General features: G+C 45.0%; 1 protein-coding gene across 1 annotated transcript in view; it reads left to right on the top strand.

Moving 5' to 3' along the window:
* Vat1l (vesicle amine transport 1 like) overlaps positions 1-19251 on the top strand; it is a 93356-nt gene that overhangs the window by 64897 nt on the left and 9208 nt on the right. The gene's annotated exons all lie outside the window — the stretch shown is intronic.

Genomic DNA, 19251 nt, shown 5'->3' with positions numbered 1-19251 from the left:
CAGGGGATGACTTTGTTCTAGGCTCTTCTTCCTGCTGGTCCCAGATCCCTGACTAGAAGCATCCATTGGCTTCTCTCATTACAGACAGGTGGCCTTGCCTCTCAAGCCTAGCTTTCTGCATCTGTGAAATGAAATGTCCTGAACCTACCTGCCTGCTCCCGAGTCTGAAGTAAGCAGTGTGTAAGGGGTCAACAGCACGCTGGATACGAATGCTGCAACCTTACTCTCTTCCTTCCTATCTCTCTTCTAAACTGTGTCACAGCCAAAGCTTTCCCCGCACATGCACAGGTACAATCATTAAGCAAGTATGCTCGACAAACACCAATTGGATGGGAATATGGAGAATAAGCCTTGTTCCACAATCAAGAGCAGACAGCATGTGATCCTCGCCTCGGCACAAAGCTGGACTGGAGGCATGATTCAATGGGTAGAGCGCCATCTGTGAGCAAAAAAGCTGAATGAGAGCATGAGGCTCTGAGTTCAAGCCCCAGTACCAACATACATACACACACACACCTCCAAATTCCATATTGCTGTCCCTTGACACTCAAGGTGGGAACAGGCTCTACTGTGAAGAGCAAAATAACAGATACATGAGAGTCCTTCATATAAAATGCTACTACAGTATCGCATATAATTTATGTAAATCCTCTGGTCTGCTCTAAATCATCTCCAGATTACATATAATCCCTACCACAATATAAATGGCGTGTGAGTGGTTGTTAAAGTATTTAGGGCATAATGCCAGGGGAAATTGTATGTCTGTATCTGTTCACTACAGACACAAGTTTCTTCCCATATTTTTGAGCCCTTGCCAGTTGATTCCATAGCCGGCCCCGCAGGTAGACAGGGCTGTGACCATAGTGTTCAGCCATTGGCATTACTCACTGATCAGCTCCCATTATTCCTTTTTTTTTTTTGTCCCCTGTGCTTTCTTCAAGAAAAAAAAACCACCAAAAAGCAAAGACCAATAGATAAAATAAGAAATGTATGATTCATATCCCAGTAATTAACCTCACCTGCACATGGCAGGGGATAATGCTGATCTGAGTTATTTATATAATGCATCACGTTTCTGTAAAAAATCTTGTATAATTATCTCAATAATAACAGTACTAGATGACATTCAGCAACTATTTCTTGTTAATCATTAAGGTTATTTTTTTTCTCTCCACCTAACGAAAGTTGTAAAATGGAATTTAAAACCAGCATGCCAAACAATATCTTTTTTTTAGTGTAAAAGAATATAGGCCTGCATGAGCTACATATAGCAAAAATGGTAATAGTACTTAAAAAGAAATGTCAAGGGAATAAAAAGATCATGCCCCATAGCTTTGTGTTATAATAGTTCAAATGCTTGGCATTTTCTTTCTTTAAATTGTTGAAGAATGTCATCTCATGTGGAAGAGTGCAAGACAGGTAAGCAGGAGGTCCTGAGTTCAAACCTTATTACCACCAATAAGCAAATGAAGAATGGGGAGCCTATGGCTCATGCCTGTGTTCCCAGCTATGCAGCAGGCTGAGATTTGAAAATTTTCAGTTCTTATCTAGCCTGAAAGTGGGTGCAGGTGACTCACACTAGCTACTTAGGAGGCTAAGATCTGAGGATCGCAGTTTGAAGCCAGCCTGGGCAGGAAAGTCTATGAGACTCTTATCTCCAATTAAACATCAAAAACAAACAAAACAAAACAAAACAAACCCAACAAATAGAGCAAGCCAGAAGTAAGGCCGTAGCACAAGTGATAGAACACTAGCTTTGAGCCAAAGATCTCAGAGACAGTGTTCAGGCCATGAGTTCAAGTCCCAAGACTTACACATGTGTGCATGCATGTGCATGTGTGTACATGTGCTCACACAAACATGCGCACACACAAGCCAGCCTTAGCAGAAAGGTTCACAAAACTTCATCTCTAAAATAACCAGCAAAAAGCCAGTCTGGAGATCTGGCTCAAGTGGCAGCTGAGCAAGTAGAGGCTGGGTGTTCAAAGCTTGGAATTAGAAAAAGAAAAAAAACGATACATCACTGGTCCTAGTAGACATCTGTATTAATCTGTATTTATCTACAGACATGCCTTATAGTAAAGAAGAATTTGGCAAGAAATTTACTCACCAGACTAGAGTTTTCTCATCTGTAAGTTCTGGATAAATTACAACAAATATCATCAAATAAACACATTGGAAACACTATCTTCCCTGCCGAATTTCAACTCTAGTTTTGATTAACTCTTTTGATTTTCACCTTAAAGTCTAAGATTTAAAAATGCTTTTTGCTGAAAATAAAAGTGTGACTCAAAGTAGTAGAGTCAGCCTTGAGAAAAAAAAAAGCTAAGCATAAGCACAAGTTTCTGAGTTCAAGCCCTATTACTGGTGCATGCATGCAGGCACATGCACACACACACACACACACACATACACACACACTTTTGCTTTTTAAACCATTTTTGGAAATACACTTTGCAGGAAGTACCTAGCATATACAATACAATCTCTTGGAGCATAGGTTTCTGTAAGAATAGAATTAATACCTTAGCATTTTTAATAGCTACTAAAAAATAATGGCTGTATTTTTACTGTAGACCAACAGGTCTCCAGTATTTGCAGGCCAAATACTGGGCTGTGGTAGCCAATTTTGGTTCTTTGGGGAACAGCACAGACATTTTCTATTTTTGGAAGCAATCAATTATACAATCTCACTTTTGAAAAACTATTAGCATTCAACAGAATAACTATATGCCCCAACAAAAACAAAATGCACTTCAGATGTATTAAAATACCTCTCCTTTTTATTCGTGGTGGTATTGAATTTTTTTTCTCTCCGCTTTCATTAAAGGCACCAGTGATTTATCGATGCGGTTCATCTATTCTGAGTTTTAATTCATTTATATTCCACTTTAGTTTTAATAGCTTTGACTTCGAGCTTTCTTTTTGGGGCTTACTGCTTTATTTCCTTCCTGTTCAGACTGCCATGATCCAACCCCCCCCCCCCACCAAAAAAAAAAATCCATAGGATGGATGGTTTAAACCATTTGGGTTTTATTTTTTTAAGGTGAGGAGGCTGAGAGTCCAAGGTTAAAATGTCAGCTGATTTGGTACTTGGCAAAGGTTCTCTTAATGGTCTCTAGACAACTTTCTTCCCAGTGTATTCACACCAGAGAAGCACCAGCTAGCTCTCCCCCCCCCCCCCCCCCCACGCACACCTTTTATACTAAATCCCCAGCTTTAAAAGTCTTGAATGGGAGTCAGGGCTTTGCGTTGCGAAGCTGGAGGAAGACCATCTTTCAAGCTATAACCCCTCCCAAATTCCCTAGAAGGGGTTTAGGTCAAGCTTTCTTTCCTAAGAATTTTGAGTGGAGAAACATGAATGAAACATCTCCTCGCTCAGGTAACAAGGCATTTAATTTTTGTTTTTTTCGTTTGTAAACCAACTTGCCTTTACTGAGCATCTGCTGTTTACTCAGCCTGGAGTGGGGCCTGGAGAGACAAAGTGGTAACAGAGAAATGTGCACAGATTAAAATACTGTGTTGTTGTTGTTGTTGTTGTTGTTGTTGTTGTCTGTGGCTGGGAATGTAGCTCAGTGGTAGAGTGCTTGCCTAGCATGCATGGAGCTCTGGGTTCGATTACTCAGTACCGAATACACAGAAAAAGTGACACTGTGGCTCAAGTGGTAGATTCCTAGCCTTGAGCAAAAGAAGCTCAGGGACAATACCAGGCCCTGAGTTCAAGCCTCAGGATGAGGACAAAATAAAATATTGTGTTGTAAGTTCAGGGTGGAGAGAGGGCCTTGGAAAATAGCAAATGAGAATTTTAGCCCTGCTTGAGGTGATTATGAAAGACCATTTAAATTATCCCCTCGCTCCGACTGTACTGGACTTCATGTGCATGTCCTTTGTTTTTGGCAATGCGTAAGAACGATGGCAAGTTTTAAGTGCTGGAAATAGTTTCCCTCTGGCTTAAAAATAGAAAAGAAGGAGAGAGAAAGGTTACTTATTATATTGGTTGGCACAGCTTCGTCGTCTGTAAAGAATTGCAGGCAAAATCGAGAACCCAAAGGGGACAGCTGGGGGGTGGCTGGCGTTACTCTCCCCGAACTCTCCTTTGTGCCAGGATTCTAACCCTTTTTTTTTTTTCACTTAAAAAACAAACAAGAAGTTTCCTCTGATGGTTTTAGGCGAAAGCTTGCAAGCAAATACCAGAACCATCTCTGGAAGGCATTTCTCGGTTCAGAGCCATTTCTATTACTGTTTTCTACTCGGTTTCCGCTTGGATGCTGTCCTTCCGTGTCCTCTGCTCCCCTGGGTCCCTGATTCCTCACAGAGCAATCCGCATCGCCAGGGGCCGGTCTTCAACACGTGTAGTTTTATCTCCATAGCACTTCCTAGCTCAGGACTGCAAACCTCATAAAAAGGAGTTTTCTCCCTCCTTTCTCAGGGCCTGCCCCTGAGCTTGACATTTTAAGTCAATCAAATGCCAAGGCTTATGGATATGTCTTTCACCATCAATGATTTTAGTGCCTGCTTAGGGAGTAGTAATAAAAGCAGGGAATGGTACTGAATGATTAGACTATAACAGCATAGACAACAAGAGGAAAACCATGACAGGACCCTCCAAATTGAAAGCTCAGATCATAGGAGCTGTGGGCCAGTTGTACTGGTACCTGCCTTGAATTCCGGCACTTAGGAGGCTGAAGAAGGAGAGAGGGTATGAAAGGGTATATGGTTGTTGTCTGATAGCAATGATTATTCATAGCTTAAAAAAAGAGGAGAGAGGAACTAAGGGAACACAGGAGGGCATGGGCAGAGGATGGTGATGAGATGAACATAATGGTGATGATGATAGCGATGATGATGCTGTAACAATAACAATAATCAGTACACTCCAAGTCAAAGTACTGAGCACTGCCCAAAGCACTGGAAATGAGCTGTATTTCATTTAATCCTCACAACAGATATTAGAAGTAAATCTTACTACTTTATCCCTGTTGCACAAAGAAAACAAGCATAGAGGAGTAATCGTTTGTGAACCAGGTCACACGGTAGTGCTAAAGAAAATAACTGAAGCTGGGCACTGGTAGCTCACACCTGTAATCCTAGCTACACAGGGCTGAGATCTGAGAATCATGATTCAAAGCCAGATCAGGTAGAAAAGTCCATGAGACTCTTATCTCTAATTAACTATTCATGGTGGAGAACAGCCGAGCACACCAAGAGTTCTGCTTCAGAGATCAGAGTTCAAGGCCTACTTGTGCCCCTTGGTAGCTACACAAATATGAAGTTCAGAAGGCACTTGCCACCTCTTCTGAAAATCGGAATGTTCTGCTCTCTACCTAGGGTTCTAGCATCCAATGTAAATAAGCCACTCCTGGCGGTGCACACCTGGCCTTAAACTGTCATCCTCTCTGATCTCTTCTGCCTCCCAAGTAGCTAGGATTGCAGGCCTGAGCCTCTGTAGCTGGCTGGTATGGTTTGTTTAAACTGTTCCTAAAGTAATAATTAATTACCATGTGTTTAGCTCCCTTTTTTTTTTTTTAAGGCAGGCACAGCTCCACAGGGACCTCTGTCATTTCTTCCACTTTGTTGTTAGCATTCTTGGCAAGGAGTGCCCTCTGATTCGTGTTGATCGCCTTCCTGGTGACATTAGTCATTTTCACAGTTATCAGCCAAGCCCTGCTGGAGTTCCACAGACGGGGTTTTGATAAAATATCATCTTTGTGTATCCTTTCGTGAATCAAAGTGTATTACTCATCCAGCAGCACTGGAAAGATTTAGATAAGAGAGACTGTGGGGTAATCTGTCTCCTTGGCTTCCTGGAGGCTCTGAGATATAACCCAAGATTCTCAATTCCCCTTGGACATCAAACTTCATTCACTAAGAACTAATTTGGAAGGATGGGGGTGGGGAAGGGTTTGGAGGAAATCAAAGGTTGTCTTTGTGGCTAGGAGATCAGAGGCAGAAGTGGGACCAGAAGAGAGGGAAACTAGAAGAGAGGAAGAGATCAAGAGAGGCATTGAGACATCTTTGCACGCTGCAATGTAGCCGGTAGATGGAAGATATACTGGAGCTTTCTCATTACAGTGAGATTAGCTTTTAGTGAAGCTGTGCCTTTCATCATATCACCTTTAATATTGTAAAAATAACAAAATTGCTAAAGGGACTTGGGTCCCACACAGGTTTAACAGAGGTCATTAAATTTCATTCTAATTCAGTCCCAGACAGAGATCCTGTGCAGCTTCCAATCATTGCAATGACGAAGATACTTTTCACTGGGAGCCCCAAGAGTGAACCAAAGTTTTGTTATGTTTTGGTTTGCCTGAGATAGTTTAAGGGCAAAGATAAAAAATGTTACCTGCTTTCAGACAATAGACATAGGAGGCAGGCACTAGTGGCTCATCCTAGCTATGCAAGAGGCTGATATCTTCCGGCACACATTAGACTCCATTGGTCTTCCCGTCACCCTAGGAAACCTCCATTGAGTTGGCACCCAACTAGGCCAGGAGACAGAGAAGTGAGGAACAGGTGCATGTGCTTGAATCCGCTCTAGCGAGAGACAAACTTGGAAGGAATCCATGTCCGTGGGTGAGTGGGGAGCCTCGGGAGTGCAGAGCTCACTCATGAAGCAGTTCGCTGACTGGCTGCAGAAATGAGGGCTTCCCGCGAAGAGCTCGCACAGGCTGGCCCAGCAGCTCTTTAATCTGCGGTCTCAGCAGCCAGCAAGGGTGATGCAGTGAGCTCACTAAGCTAAGTACTCACGCAGACATTGGGACATGCTTTAGCTCATTACATCCCAATCAATGGCACCTCCATCCACACAGGAAACCGAGAATGTAATCTCCCCCTTCCTGCAGACACAAATACACACATCCTTTGCTCTTAAGTCCTCTCTCGTCATCTGAAAACCACCGGTAGAATCCCACCCGACTTGCTCTCTTAGACTCCTTTGCTGGCTGCTCTTCTGTTCCTCCCATCCCTTTTCCTTCTCTCTGCTCTCCTTGTCTTGCCATGAGGCTTAATTGAATATCAGGCCCGAAGGCTTGCTGGGAACATAGGCATTTCCCATGGTGCACTTGGCTGACCTGTGCCATCAGAAGACTACCTTGTCCAGTTGTTTTTCAACACTGCACTCCATGCCCAGAAATGCAGGTTTTAAATAGGAAGGCAATAAGCACTAGTGGTTCATGCAGAAGGCTGAGATCTGAGTGAGGATCAAGGTTCAAGCTCAGCCTGAGCAGGAAAGTCTATGAAACTCTTTTTTTTTTTTTGTCAGTCATGGTGCTTGAACTCTAGGTGCTGTCCCTCAGCTCTTCAGCTCAAGGCAAGCACTCTACCACTTGAGCCACAGTGCCACTTCCAGTTTTCTGAGTGGTTTATTGGAGGTAAGAGTCTCACGGCCTTTCCTACCCGGGTTGGCTTTGAACCATGATCCTCAGATCTCAGCCTCCTGAGTAGCTTGGATTACAGGCATGAGCCACTGGCGCCCAGCCTATGATACTCTTATCTCCAGTTAACCACCAAAGAGCCAGAAGTGGAGTTGTGAGTCAAGAGGCAGAGTGCTAGCCTTGAGTACAAAAGCTCAGAGACAATGTCCAGACCCTGAATTCAAGCCTCAGTACGGACACACACACACACATACCACACACACACACAAACACACACACACACAGATTATAATAATAAAAATAAAGTAGGAAGGAAGGGCATCCTGTCACTTTATCTGTTCCTCTCTTCTTCCCTCTCACCCTGAGCTCCCAGAGTACAGGAAATTCCCCTTATTTATCTCTGAGCTCAGAAATGTATAGCCAGCTCAAGACGGGTTCCCAGTTAATGTTTGTTTGGTGGGATAAGCTCGCTTTCTCTCATGAGCTTAGCATGGCTGTTAGTTAAAATTAAGTTGCTTAGAAGGCAAGAATCATCCATCATCCCTTCCTATCTAGTTTATTGCTTCTTCAAGAGAGTCCTGGCTAAATAAACAATGCTAAGGCATCCATCTTGCCTCATACTATAGGCTATGCCAGTGGAGAAAAGGGGGAAGTCATGGAAAAGAGCTAGCTAGCTATGAATAGACTTTTTAAGTCCCTGTGGAGTGTGTGTGTGTGTGTGTGCGTGTGTGTGTGTGTGTGGTGTTTTGCAATTCTGCAATGCTTCGTCTGCAACATTGGTGCAGGTGGGGAGGTTGGGGGCAGTCCTTTGTAGTTCTTGATTTGAAGATCACACCAGGCTCCTGAGGGATGGGCATTGAACCTAGCCTGGGTTGCTGTTTTGATTGGAAGGATGCTGGGCTGATTAGTTGAAACAAAACATTCTCCAATGAACAGAAATGGAGCTTGGAGCTGGAATGTGAAAATGTTCGGCATCAGTGTTGCCAGCCAGCTAGTTTGAAATGAATTAGAAGTGGGGGTGTGGAACTGAAAATCACCCCTTTTCCTAGCTTCACAGGGGCTGGGGTAGGATGAATAGGGTGTGGAGATTTTCAAGAGTTCTTGGTGTGAGTTTGAGCTGCCTTCTCCAATCTCGTTTTCTTCGAGCTAGTATAAGGCTGAGAAACGATGACTATGGTAGAGAAAGAAATGATCAAATACCCTTTACCACCTAAATGCCCCTGGTTGGCAGAACAAGATTTCACAGAGAGAGAATTCTCAAAGCAAGAGATGCCTGCTGTTGTCCATCCTGTCTCATTAATTTATCTGTTTTTTAATTTATTGTTATTGCAGAATTGATATACAAAGGGGGTTACAGTTAACGAATTCTTTTTGAGCCATATCTCCATTTCCCTCCCTCTTCTCTGTTTTCCCCTCCCATCCCCACTAGACAAATTGGTACACGGGGACAGCCCCACCCCTGCCCCAGGAAGCCACAACTCCCATCTGGTCTCATTTAACTTAAAAAAAGCAAACTTGATCCAGAACACAGCCAAAATTCCTGAAGGAAGAGCAAAGGAATCGCGGTTCGGAACACACAGAGCCATGAAAACACTCAGCCATGCAAAACTCTCTCCACTTCCTGGGGACTGGTGCTCTGCCGAGTGACCAAGCCACTGCCAGTCTTGGCTGCTTCTGATCTGATCTGATCTAGACAGGAAAATTCAGAAGGTGGAGGAAGCTGACAAAGGCAGGTGACTTACACCTGCCACAGGGAAGACAAAGGAAGGTGCAGAATTGACCCCCCAAAGTGTCCCCTTAGAGACCTGTGGAGACACAGCCACTATGCGTCATGGGAGTCAGCTTACTCCATCTACCTCATGACTGCTTGAAAACTCGTGCAGAATTCTACGTGGAAGAATGAGTAGCTAAATAGATGTTTACACATATTGTGTTTATGTGCACCCATAATATGTACATGTTTATTGTAACATATAAGGTGTGTCTATACAGTGGGTATGTGTGTGTAATTCACTGTATTAAGTAAGCAGTATTTAACACACATCTCCATTGCTTTAGATCAGAAGTAGCAATCAGCTGGGTACCAGTGGCTGTAACCCAAGCTACTCAAGAGACTGACATCTGAGGACTGGAGTTCAAGGCGAGCCTGGGCAGAAAAACCTCTGAGACTTTTATGTCCAATTAATCACCAAAAAGCCTGTAGTAGAGCTGTGGCTTGAGAGGTAGAGCACCAGCCTTGAGAAAAAACAAAAGCTAAGGGTCAGTGCCTAGATATTGAGTTCAAGCCCCTGTACACACATGCTCTCTCGCGCTCTCTCTCTCTCTCTCTCTCTCTCACACACACACACACACACACACAGCAGTAGTAGTTATATCATTTTCAGCAGCCTGCCAGTAGAATCTAGAGAGTCTGCTTAAGGATGGATACCGAGGCCAGCTCTGTTTTCTCTATCACTGATAGTCACGTCAGCGGCATGGAATTTAGCAGGGAAGCAAGCCTGGCTTCCCGCTCTTACCTAGTGAGAGCGAATCAGAGCCCAAGAGCGCTATAAATCAAGGTAATACCTCTCTGACTCCTGGCGGAATTGCTTTGAGTGCTCAGTGCTGATGCCCCCCTGACTCGCGTGGAGACATATGGCACTAAAGGCGGCTCCTTCCTGTGTGTCACGGGGGACTCTGAGAACCTTCTCCACCGCAGAGATTCCCCTGTGTGAGAACTCGGGAGAGAGACAGCCCGAGAGACAACTGGCTTTCTCTTGAGAAAGTGGTTTCTCTGATCTTCTGTGGGTAGGAGGGAACACAAATCCCGGTGCAAATTATGCCCCCAGCTTCTTTCTGCATAGGCTGTGGGAGCCAGAAAAGGACTCACCTGGGAGCAGCTGTCAGATCTGGTCTATGTAGGTCTGCGTATTTTACCTGCTGATCTGACCACTGACTGTATTTCGTGTCTATTAATAGTTTCTCTTTGTCTTAATTGGACTTATTCACTCCAGACTTCAGGGCATTTCTCTATGTGTGTGTGTGTGTGTGTGTGTGTGTGTGTGTGTGTGTGTGTGTGTGTGTGTGTGAGTGATGCTGGTCCTAGTGCTTGAACTTAGGACCTAAGCAATTATCCTTGTGGCTTTTGTTGTTGTTGTTCAAGGATAGCACTGTACTACTGGAGTCACAGCTCCACTTCCAGCTTTTTGGTGATTTATTGGAGACAAGAGTTCCATAGACTTTCCTGCTGGGCCTAGCTACAAACTGTGGTCCTCAGATCTCAGCCTCCTGAGTAGCTAGGATCACAGGCATGAGCCACTGGAGCTTGGTGGCATTTGTATTTTTGGTGTTACCTTGAATCTGTTTGATTAAATTACAATCAGGTAAGTGTGTATACTTTAGAAAATGTTGGGTTTGGGTTGTTTTCATTTTTTCTGATTACACATTGTTTTCTGATTACACATTGCTACAACCTGGCCAACTTCAGTATGTAGAAAACTACATTTTGAGAAAAATGCTGGGTGGTGGGGCTCATGCCTATAATTCTAGCTACTCGGGAGGTGAGATCCAGAGGATTGCGGTTCCAGATCCAGCCTGGAGAGAAGAATCTATTAGGATTCTATCTCCAAAGTGACTAGCAAAAACCTGAACTAGAGACATGGCTCAAGCAGTAGAGCACCAGCTAAACAAGCAAGCCATTTGAGTGTGTGGCTCTGTGTTCGCGCCCTAGTACTACAAAGACAGAGAGAAAGAGAGAAAGCATGTTAAAGGAGGACACATCAATTGTGTCATAGCTTCAGAGGTTGCAGTGCATACCCAGCCCCGTTGGTTCCATTGTTTATGGGTGCATGGGAAGCCAGAACCATGATGGTGGTGAGAGCTCATGCTAGAGAAGGGAAGGAGAGACAGGAGACAAAGCCCCACCCCTGGGGACACTTCCTACAGCTGGGTGCTGTGGTCTGGTTGCTACCACCTGCCAGTGATGCTGTTACGTCATGAATCCATCAAGGAAGGAATGTATCAATGAAGTCAGGGCCGTCCAGATCCAATCTCCTGGCGGCCAGGGCCGGAACGTATGATGAGACTTTGGGGAACAGCTCACCCCATAACAAATATTGTCGGGGATAATGAGAACCTCACTGGCAAGGAAGATGGAAAGATGAAAGGATCCCTCGGTGCACAGAATCTTATTCAGGGAACGTGGCTTTTCCATACCCAGACTCAGTGTAGGAATAAAGAACCATTCCCTCTCTCCACCTTCTCGTGTTTCCTCTGCTGCGATTAATCAAATGAACTCAGCGGGGAAGGAGGCTAGCCCCGAGCCATTTTTCAGTTTCCCTTCCTAAAATCAATTTTTGCTTCTCCGTGGCCCTGAGGATGATGCGCCGTCTGGGAGGAGAGGCGAAAGGAGATTGAAGGAATCAAGTGTGTCCGGAGGCCTGCAGAGCTGTGGCCGGGTCTCCGATGCTGCGTGCTGAGAAATCTGTGAAACAACATAAAAGCCAGAGGCAGCCCCCTTCTTTAACCCCCCCCATACTCCCCACCCTTCTTGCTTGGAAAGTCTATGACTATGAAATTGGCTGGATGCTGTATTTGGAACTTTGATGATCAATGAATGCTACATGCTCATTTGATCTTTGCCTGCTAGACGATCAACAGTAGAAAATAAAGGAAGGAAGGAGAAAGGGAGAGAGGGAGGGAGAGAGAAAAGAAGAAAAAAGGAAAGGAGAAAGGGAGGGACAGAGAAGGAGGAAAGAAGGAAAGGAGGGAGAGAGGATTGATGTTCTAAGATGTGGTGGTGATATAAATGTGGTCAGATCATCTAAAAAATATTTCAGAATCAAACCTAAGTTTGACCTCACAGCCCTCCCCAGCTCTACTTCATAGCCTGGACTCTTTTCTCAGCCATTCTGGTAATTAGATTCATCTGGAGCTGGGATACTGTCCCTCCACATTGGACCTAGAAAGAGGGCTGTGTGTGTGTGTGTGTGTGTGTGTGTGTGTGTGTGTGTGTGTGTGTGTGTGTGTGCGCGCGTGCATGCATGCATGTGTGTGCATATGTGTTGTTTGTACATGCATGCACAAGTCCTGGGGCTGGAACTTATGGTCCAGTTGCTATCCCTGAACTTTTGTGCTCAAGACTAACACTTAACTAGCCACAACTTCACTTCCAGCCTTTTGGGTGGTTAACTGGAGATAAGAGACTCCTGGACTTTCTTACCTTAGCCTGGCTTTCCACTGCGATCCTCAGATCTCAGCCTTCTGAGTAGTAGGATGATAAGTGTGAACCACCAATGCCTGGCATAGAAAGAGACTTTTATTTAAATAAATACGATCAAAGCAACAAGATTTGAAAGCAAACCTCTCTTAGATAACTTGTTTCATAAATTACTTTATATATAAACACACACACACACAATTGCATAAAATGTCTTAAATGGATGGGGAAATCGAGAAAGCAAGGAATGTTCTTTTAAGCGAGTGTTGAAAGCTTCTAGATGGCCGTGGCAGGATTGCTTGGTTATTTTTATGCCGCGTGACACCAGCATTCACCGAATGCTCTTTCTGTGAGCTCTGCATTCTGTGGGCGGATGGAATGTAACCTCACTCTTTGACTCCCCCAATTCTCCTTCCTCTCCTTCATTAATTACCTTGGATTCGTTGCCAGTTCAACAATGGATGCTTGCTTTTCCACTTAGGGATCAGTCGGGAGGGGAAGATCCTCAACACGTTTTCAACCTGGGTAGGAACAGGAGTTACATGGGCTCTGTGTGCGTGTGTTTCTAAGCACACACATTTGCATTGTTCCCTCAGGAGTGTCAAGGCGTGCTGAATTTAGTGTTTAATACTTTGTCAAGAGAGCCTCATTAGCACTTCTCAGCTCCAGCAAATCATGGCTGTGTCAGAGACCACTTGGAATATAAAAGTCCATTCAAAGGGAATAAAACAGTCCCATTTTTCCAAACAGTCCGCATTTCTCCAGCCACTTGACAGTCTCGAAGGAAGCAGAGCTCAGGGATCAGATGGGAGGTCACTGGGAGCTAAAGGCTCCTCTGGAGAGTCAGGAAAGCTACACCGACCGTGTTCAAGCAGATCCTCTGCCTGTAGTCAAAGTCTGTTCAGAGAACTCACATTTGGAACCATCCAGAAGCCAGCAGCGTTAAATCTTGAAGTCCATGGGGTCAGACACAGATTGTTTGCTTCTGTAGCTCCTAACAATATTCAGAACCATCCTAGCACATCAAAGCCTCCCCCTCCCCAAATAAGCGGTTTATGGCCTTGGTACCCATTCTCCTGGAAAGACGACCAATTCCAGATTGTAGAAAACAATTATTTTCTTCTAGTAAGAAAGCATCAGAGATGTTCAAGCCTCAAAGAAAGACTGGGAATGGGGGCTTATGCCTGTAATTCCAGCTACTGAGGAGGCTTGGGAATCACAACCCATGCAAAAACTTCATGGTGACAACACCTCCGCCAGTATAAAGCTGGGCACAGTGCTCCACGCCTCTCCTCCCATCTCTACAGGAAGTGTAAATGGTAACATGGTCTAGGCAAGACCAGGCAAAAAGTGAGGACCTGTTTGAAAAATAATGAAAGTGAAAGCCTGGGGTGTGGCTCAAGTGGCCGAAGACCTGCAGAGCAAGCACAGGACGCTGACATCAAACCCCAGCACTGCCCCAAATTAAATGTGTGTGTGTGTGTGTGTGTGTGTGTGTGTGTGTGTGTGTGTGTGTGTGTGCATGCCCACGCACTTCCCAACCATTTCTCCCACCCTACTACTTCGAATTCTTTCCAAATCCACCCTCTCCAGATTTCCAGAGGGTCTGAGGACGGTCCAATGGCCACTCTTCTTGGAACAGTCCAGTCTGACCATTGGCAAAGGCTGGCATGGAATCAGAGTGCCAGCCATCAGGCCAGGCCAGGCCTCCCCCTCCCCTCCCTCCCCCACCCCCACCCAGCATGCAGTTGGCCTCTGCATTGACCGCAGGGTCACTGGGGACAAAAAAAAAAAAAGAAAAAATGAAACCCGGCATCTTCTCCAGTGGCTCGTTTTCCTTCCCTATCTATATATTGGGCCGGGTTTGGTCTCGTTGCCATGGCAACACAACTTCTAGGCTAATAGATGTTCCTTGGTGTATAAGAGAAAAACATCAGCTTCCAGACAAGCAGGAAAAGCTGTCAGAGGGGGAAAAAATGATAATACTGAATGTCTCCCTCCTTCTGCACTTCCATTGTCTCCACAGATAGAGAAAATTAGGAATTTTCTATTTTGTGACTTCGGTGGTCACATCGACACACTGGCAGAGTGGACAATGAAGACGGTCCTAGGACTCAGCAGGACCATCTGTTGTGCTGATTCAAATAGATGGGAGAAGAAATTGCAATGGTCTCCCATTTCCCCACGCTCACAAAGCGTGTGTCATTTCCCAGAATCCTTCTACCCTTTGAGGAAATCGCCTGACTTCCATACAACCTAAGTGACCTCAAAGATGAAGTGTCAGATATAACAGCACATCTCCAGGTGCTGCTTTATTTTGTGTCCGTTCCTCTTTACCAGCACCCCAAATTCTCATTGCTCCCCACTTCTCACCTGACACCTGCCTGACTGCTTTGCATTTAGGGCTGTCTTCCTGAGACACCTCTGCCTGTGGCCATCTCCCTAGACCCCAGCCTTATGTCCTCTGGGCACACCATGCCACCCCCGCTAACTCTCAGTTTGCGGAATGAGCTGAGCTGTTTACCTGAACAGCTTCTCTTCCGGGGGGTCACCTCCCTCATCATAAATCCAACACGAATGCCATTTTTCTCTAAATTGAGTCATTTCCTCCCTTGGGCTTACATAGCTCTTCATTCATTCTTAGAATATCACTCACTCTTCCCACGCTCTCTGGGAATTGACAGTCTCTGTGGCCTTGTCCCTTCCCTCCTCTCCCCTCCCAGCCTGTGGGCTTTTGCAAGGCAGAAGAGGCTGGAGGTGACTCCTGACTTAGAAGAGGTGGGATATTTCACCTCTGCCAAGGTGGGCCACTTGGTTGAAAGGATGTATTTTTCTTGTCTGCAGAAATTGGAGTAACTCTGAACTTCTCTAGAATCAAACTTTGAAAGGACTCAAAAGCTCTCTCTTTCCCTCTCTTTTATAAGGTCATTACCACATGTACTTAATTCTTGGCAATTTCATATAATGGTAGAACGTTTGGGGACTGGGATTGCATAGTTCTTGTTTGAGAAAGAAGGCCCAAAGTTCACTGCTTATAAAACTTACTAGAAAATTTCAAACATCTTCAGAAGCAATGATAATAGAATACTGACCCCCTTCCCCACACTCATGCATGCACACACACACACACAAACACACACACAACACACACACACACACACATTTATCTTTTTCTACACTGGGTACCCATTACCCGGTTTCCACAAGGATGAACATTTGTGTTTCCTTTGTGGCCTTCCCCATCCTCAAGATTTGTTTTTTCTAGATTTGTTTTCTCTGTGCATATTTCATAATCAGTCTGGATTGAGATCATCCTAGCTCCTTTTCATACTGTATCTATGACTATAGGCAGGTTGACCTTCCTGAAGCCCCTTGCATATATATGCAAGGTGAGCATCATTATGGTGCATTCATCCTGGGGTTATAGTGGGGAGAAAGCAGAGTACTGAATGGAAAACACTCAGTGCCTAGCACATGCTCAGCTGAGGTGCTTACTGGCCTGGAGTGGCCATCAAAGTCATTGTCCTTGTCATTAGCTTTACTGACTTAGTACACAGCTCAGTCTCAAGCATTGGAAGGATGAGGAACCATAATACTGGATCTTTGATCATCAAAGGTAACCATCACCACGACTCTGGAGCAGAATAGGGTCAGGCTGGAGACTGGAAAAGCAGGGGCTTCCAAGACCAAGTGAGAGGCTAGAGAAAGCATTCTGTAGGGAGATGGTGGGGCCTTCCACTGGGCAGTGGCTGAACATGAGACAACACACCCAGAGAGGTTGGAACCAAACCCAAAGACTGATTGGCTGCAGTGGAGGCCATCCTTCTCTAAGGAAAGGCCAAGGTTAGATTCTCGTATTCTGGAAAGACCAAGCTACAGGTGGGAGAGGCAGGTAGAGATGAAGGCAAGATCTAGAGGAAGAGCTTGGAAAGATTCTTCCTCAGCCAGCAGTAGGAACCAGCATGGCCGCCATCTTGATTTCACTTCCCAGGCTCTAGAATGGAGAGAGACTAAATAAAGCCATTCAACTCGGGCTACTTTGATATAGCAGTCCCGTTCCTGACCTTCCCAGACATAGTCACGTGTCTCATGGGGGAAAAAGAAACTAAAGAGTGATTTGTGCAGCTTTCCACTGGGTGTAGTTCTCCAACGTATTTATGTCTGGATCCTTGCATAGATGCAGAGCATTCTTTATTGGCTCATAGTTAGAGCTAACGATAGCTTTATTTCTGGACTCTCTCTTTGTTTTCCCCTTGGCAAAGCACTGGTTTGTGTTTCACTCAAGGATGTGCCTCTGTTGCACATTGGTTCACACCAGCTCCTGTTGTTTCCTTACTCTAATCAAGTCTGGCCCACCTGTTAGATCCCAACAGCCCACTCTTGGTGTTTCCATTTGTATCAGGCTCCTAATGTCTTGGGGCTAGGTGTAGTGGCTCATACCTGTAATCCTAGCTACTTGGGAGCCCAGAGATCAACAAGTAGAAATTCAAGGCCAGTCCAAGACCAAAAAAATTAGCAAGGTCTTCCTCTCAACAAACAAACTAGGTGTGGTGGTACTAAGAGGCATAGGTAAGTGGATCATGGACAAAGGCCAGCTCTAAGCAAAAAGCCTAAGAAAGCATTTGAAAGATTAACTAAAACAATAAAGGGATGGAGGTTTGGCTCAAGTGGTAGAGCACCTGGCCTAGCAAGCCCTGAGACCCTTAGTTCAAACCCTAGTATCATCAAAAATGAAAAAAACAAACATTGGGCTGTGGCTGTTCTATAACTTGCTGATACTAACTTACCTCTTCTGTTGTTTGACCCCACCATCTTAGAAATCAAGCCTCAGGCCATGGTAAACAAAGCAAGATTCACACCGAGTCAGTGAGTGGGCTTAATTAACCACCAGACAATATCTGGGCAGTTTCTTCATGCACTGAGAAATCTAACAGAAGCCAACTTACAGAAAAGCAAAACTGAAATCCAGTTCCTACTCAGTTGACCCAGAGTGGAAAGACTAGTAGCTGTGACACTCTGCTGCTTTCCAGCCTAGAACTGATATTAAAGCCAAGCATTAAACTAAGCCTCATCCAGATTTCGATCATCTCCTTTAGAGGGGATCAGAGCCAAGCGTGGCGGGGGAGGGTAGGGGGGAGAGAGAGCTTGTCTTCCATAGAGAGCCAGCCAAGCTCAGCATCTGACTCACGGTGAGCACTTAATGTTTGTCAAGTATGAAGCACTGTTTGAATTCGAAGATTCTAAAACTGCCAGGCCCCCAGGATCACAGGAGTGGGCTGAGTGCCTGTTTAGTCTCAACAAAGAGGTCCAAGGTAAAACTAACATTAGCACTCTTCAAAGCCGTGCCTATGATTCTAATACAGGAAATCTTTCATCTATGTTTTAAGAGAAATTCATTTAGCTCAAGCTGTGTTCCACATTAGTATTATTATTTGTGTGTGTGTATGTGTGCATATACACATGCATACATGTGCACGCGCACCATTCCTGGGACTTGAATTCTGGCCCTGGGTTCTATCCCTAAGAGCTTCTGTTGCTCAAGGTTAACACTCTACCCCTCAAGCCACAGTGCCTCTTCTGGCTTTTTCTGAGTGGTTTATTAGAAATAAGAGCCTTATGGAGTTCTCTGCCCAGGTTAGCTTTGAACCACAATCCTCAGATCTCGGCCTCCTGAGTAGCGAGGATGGCACGCATGAACTATCAGCGCCTGGCTTGTGCGCCACATTCTCATCTTTGTCCTGTGGGTACAGTAGAACCAAATCTCACATGAGCAAATCCCTGTCCATTGCGGGGCCTGAGATGAGCCACGAGGCTATGTGGGCTCTCTTCTTTCACACAAGTCCCCTAGTCAGGCATTGGTGGCTCACACCTGTAAGTTACCCAGCTATGACTCAGAATCCTGAGATTTGAGGACTGAGGTTCAAAGCCAGCCCAAGCAGAAAAGTCCCTAAGACTCATATCTCCAAATTAACCAGCAAAAAAATAGCAGGAAGTGAAGCTGTGGCTCAAGGAATAGAGCTCCAAAGCTAAAGAACAGTACCCAGGCCCTGAGCTCAAGCCACAGAGCCATTTTGAGGACAGATGAGTAGGGCCTGTATGAGGCAACTAGCGTGCAGGATTTAAGGTGGGACTCACTTTCAGGTGCGGACTCTGTACTTGTCTGAGAATGAGTACCTCCTTCAGCGTTATACCTCTCTCGTCCCACCCTGATCTCTGCTCTGCTTTCTTGCAAAGATCCCTCATGCAGCTATTCTAGAAAGGGGCTTGATGTCTGAACTGATCCCTTTCTCAGTGGACCACTTCATGGGCCTTCCATTTCATTTTCACAATCAAAACTCTTCCATCAGAACATCTTGGGACTCCCTCACGTGAGGGGCTCCTTCTTTTTTACCAGAACCCAGAAACTCCAGATCCCAATGCTGCTTGCAATGAACATGTTACTGTCCAACACACCCTCTGGATTTTAAGCCATCATCCATTTCTCCCGGAGATGGGCACTGATAATGTGAGAAATGTTCCACAGACAACTTGGTTAGATGGGTTTCTTAATTACGATATCTTCATGATCAAACCTTTTAATTTATCATCTGGTAAGCACAAGGATCTACAGAATTATCTGTCTTTTTTTCCCCTCCCTTAGGTGGCCATCCTTCTTACTATTCATAACACAAGCCACATGTC

Source organism: Dipodomys spectabilis, unplaced genomic scaffold (genome assembly GCF_019054845.1).
Source record: "Dipodomys spectabilis isolate Male_0828 unplaced genomic scaffold, ASM1905484v1 ptg000273l, whole genome shotgun sequence".
NCBI classification, from domain to species: Eukaryota; Metazoa; Chordata; class Mammalia; order Rodentia; family Heteromyidae; genus Dipodomys; species Dipodomys spectabilis.
Note: the sequence above shows the minus strand (reverse complement) of the source record. Positions and strands in the feature narration are given on the sequence as shown.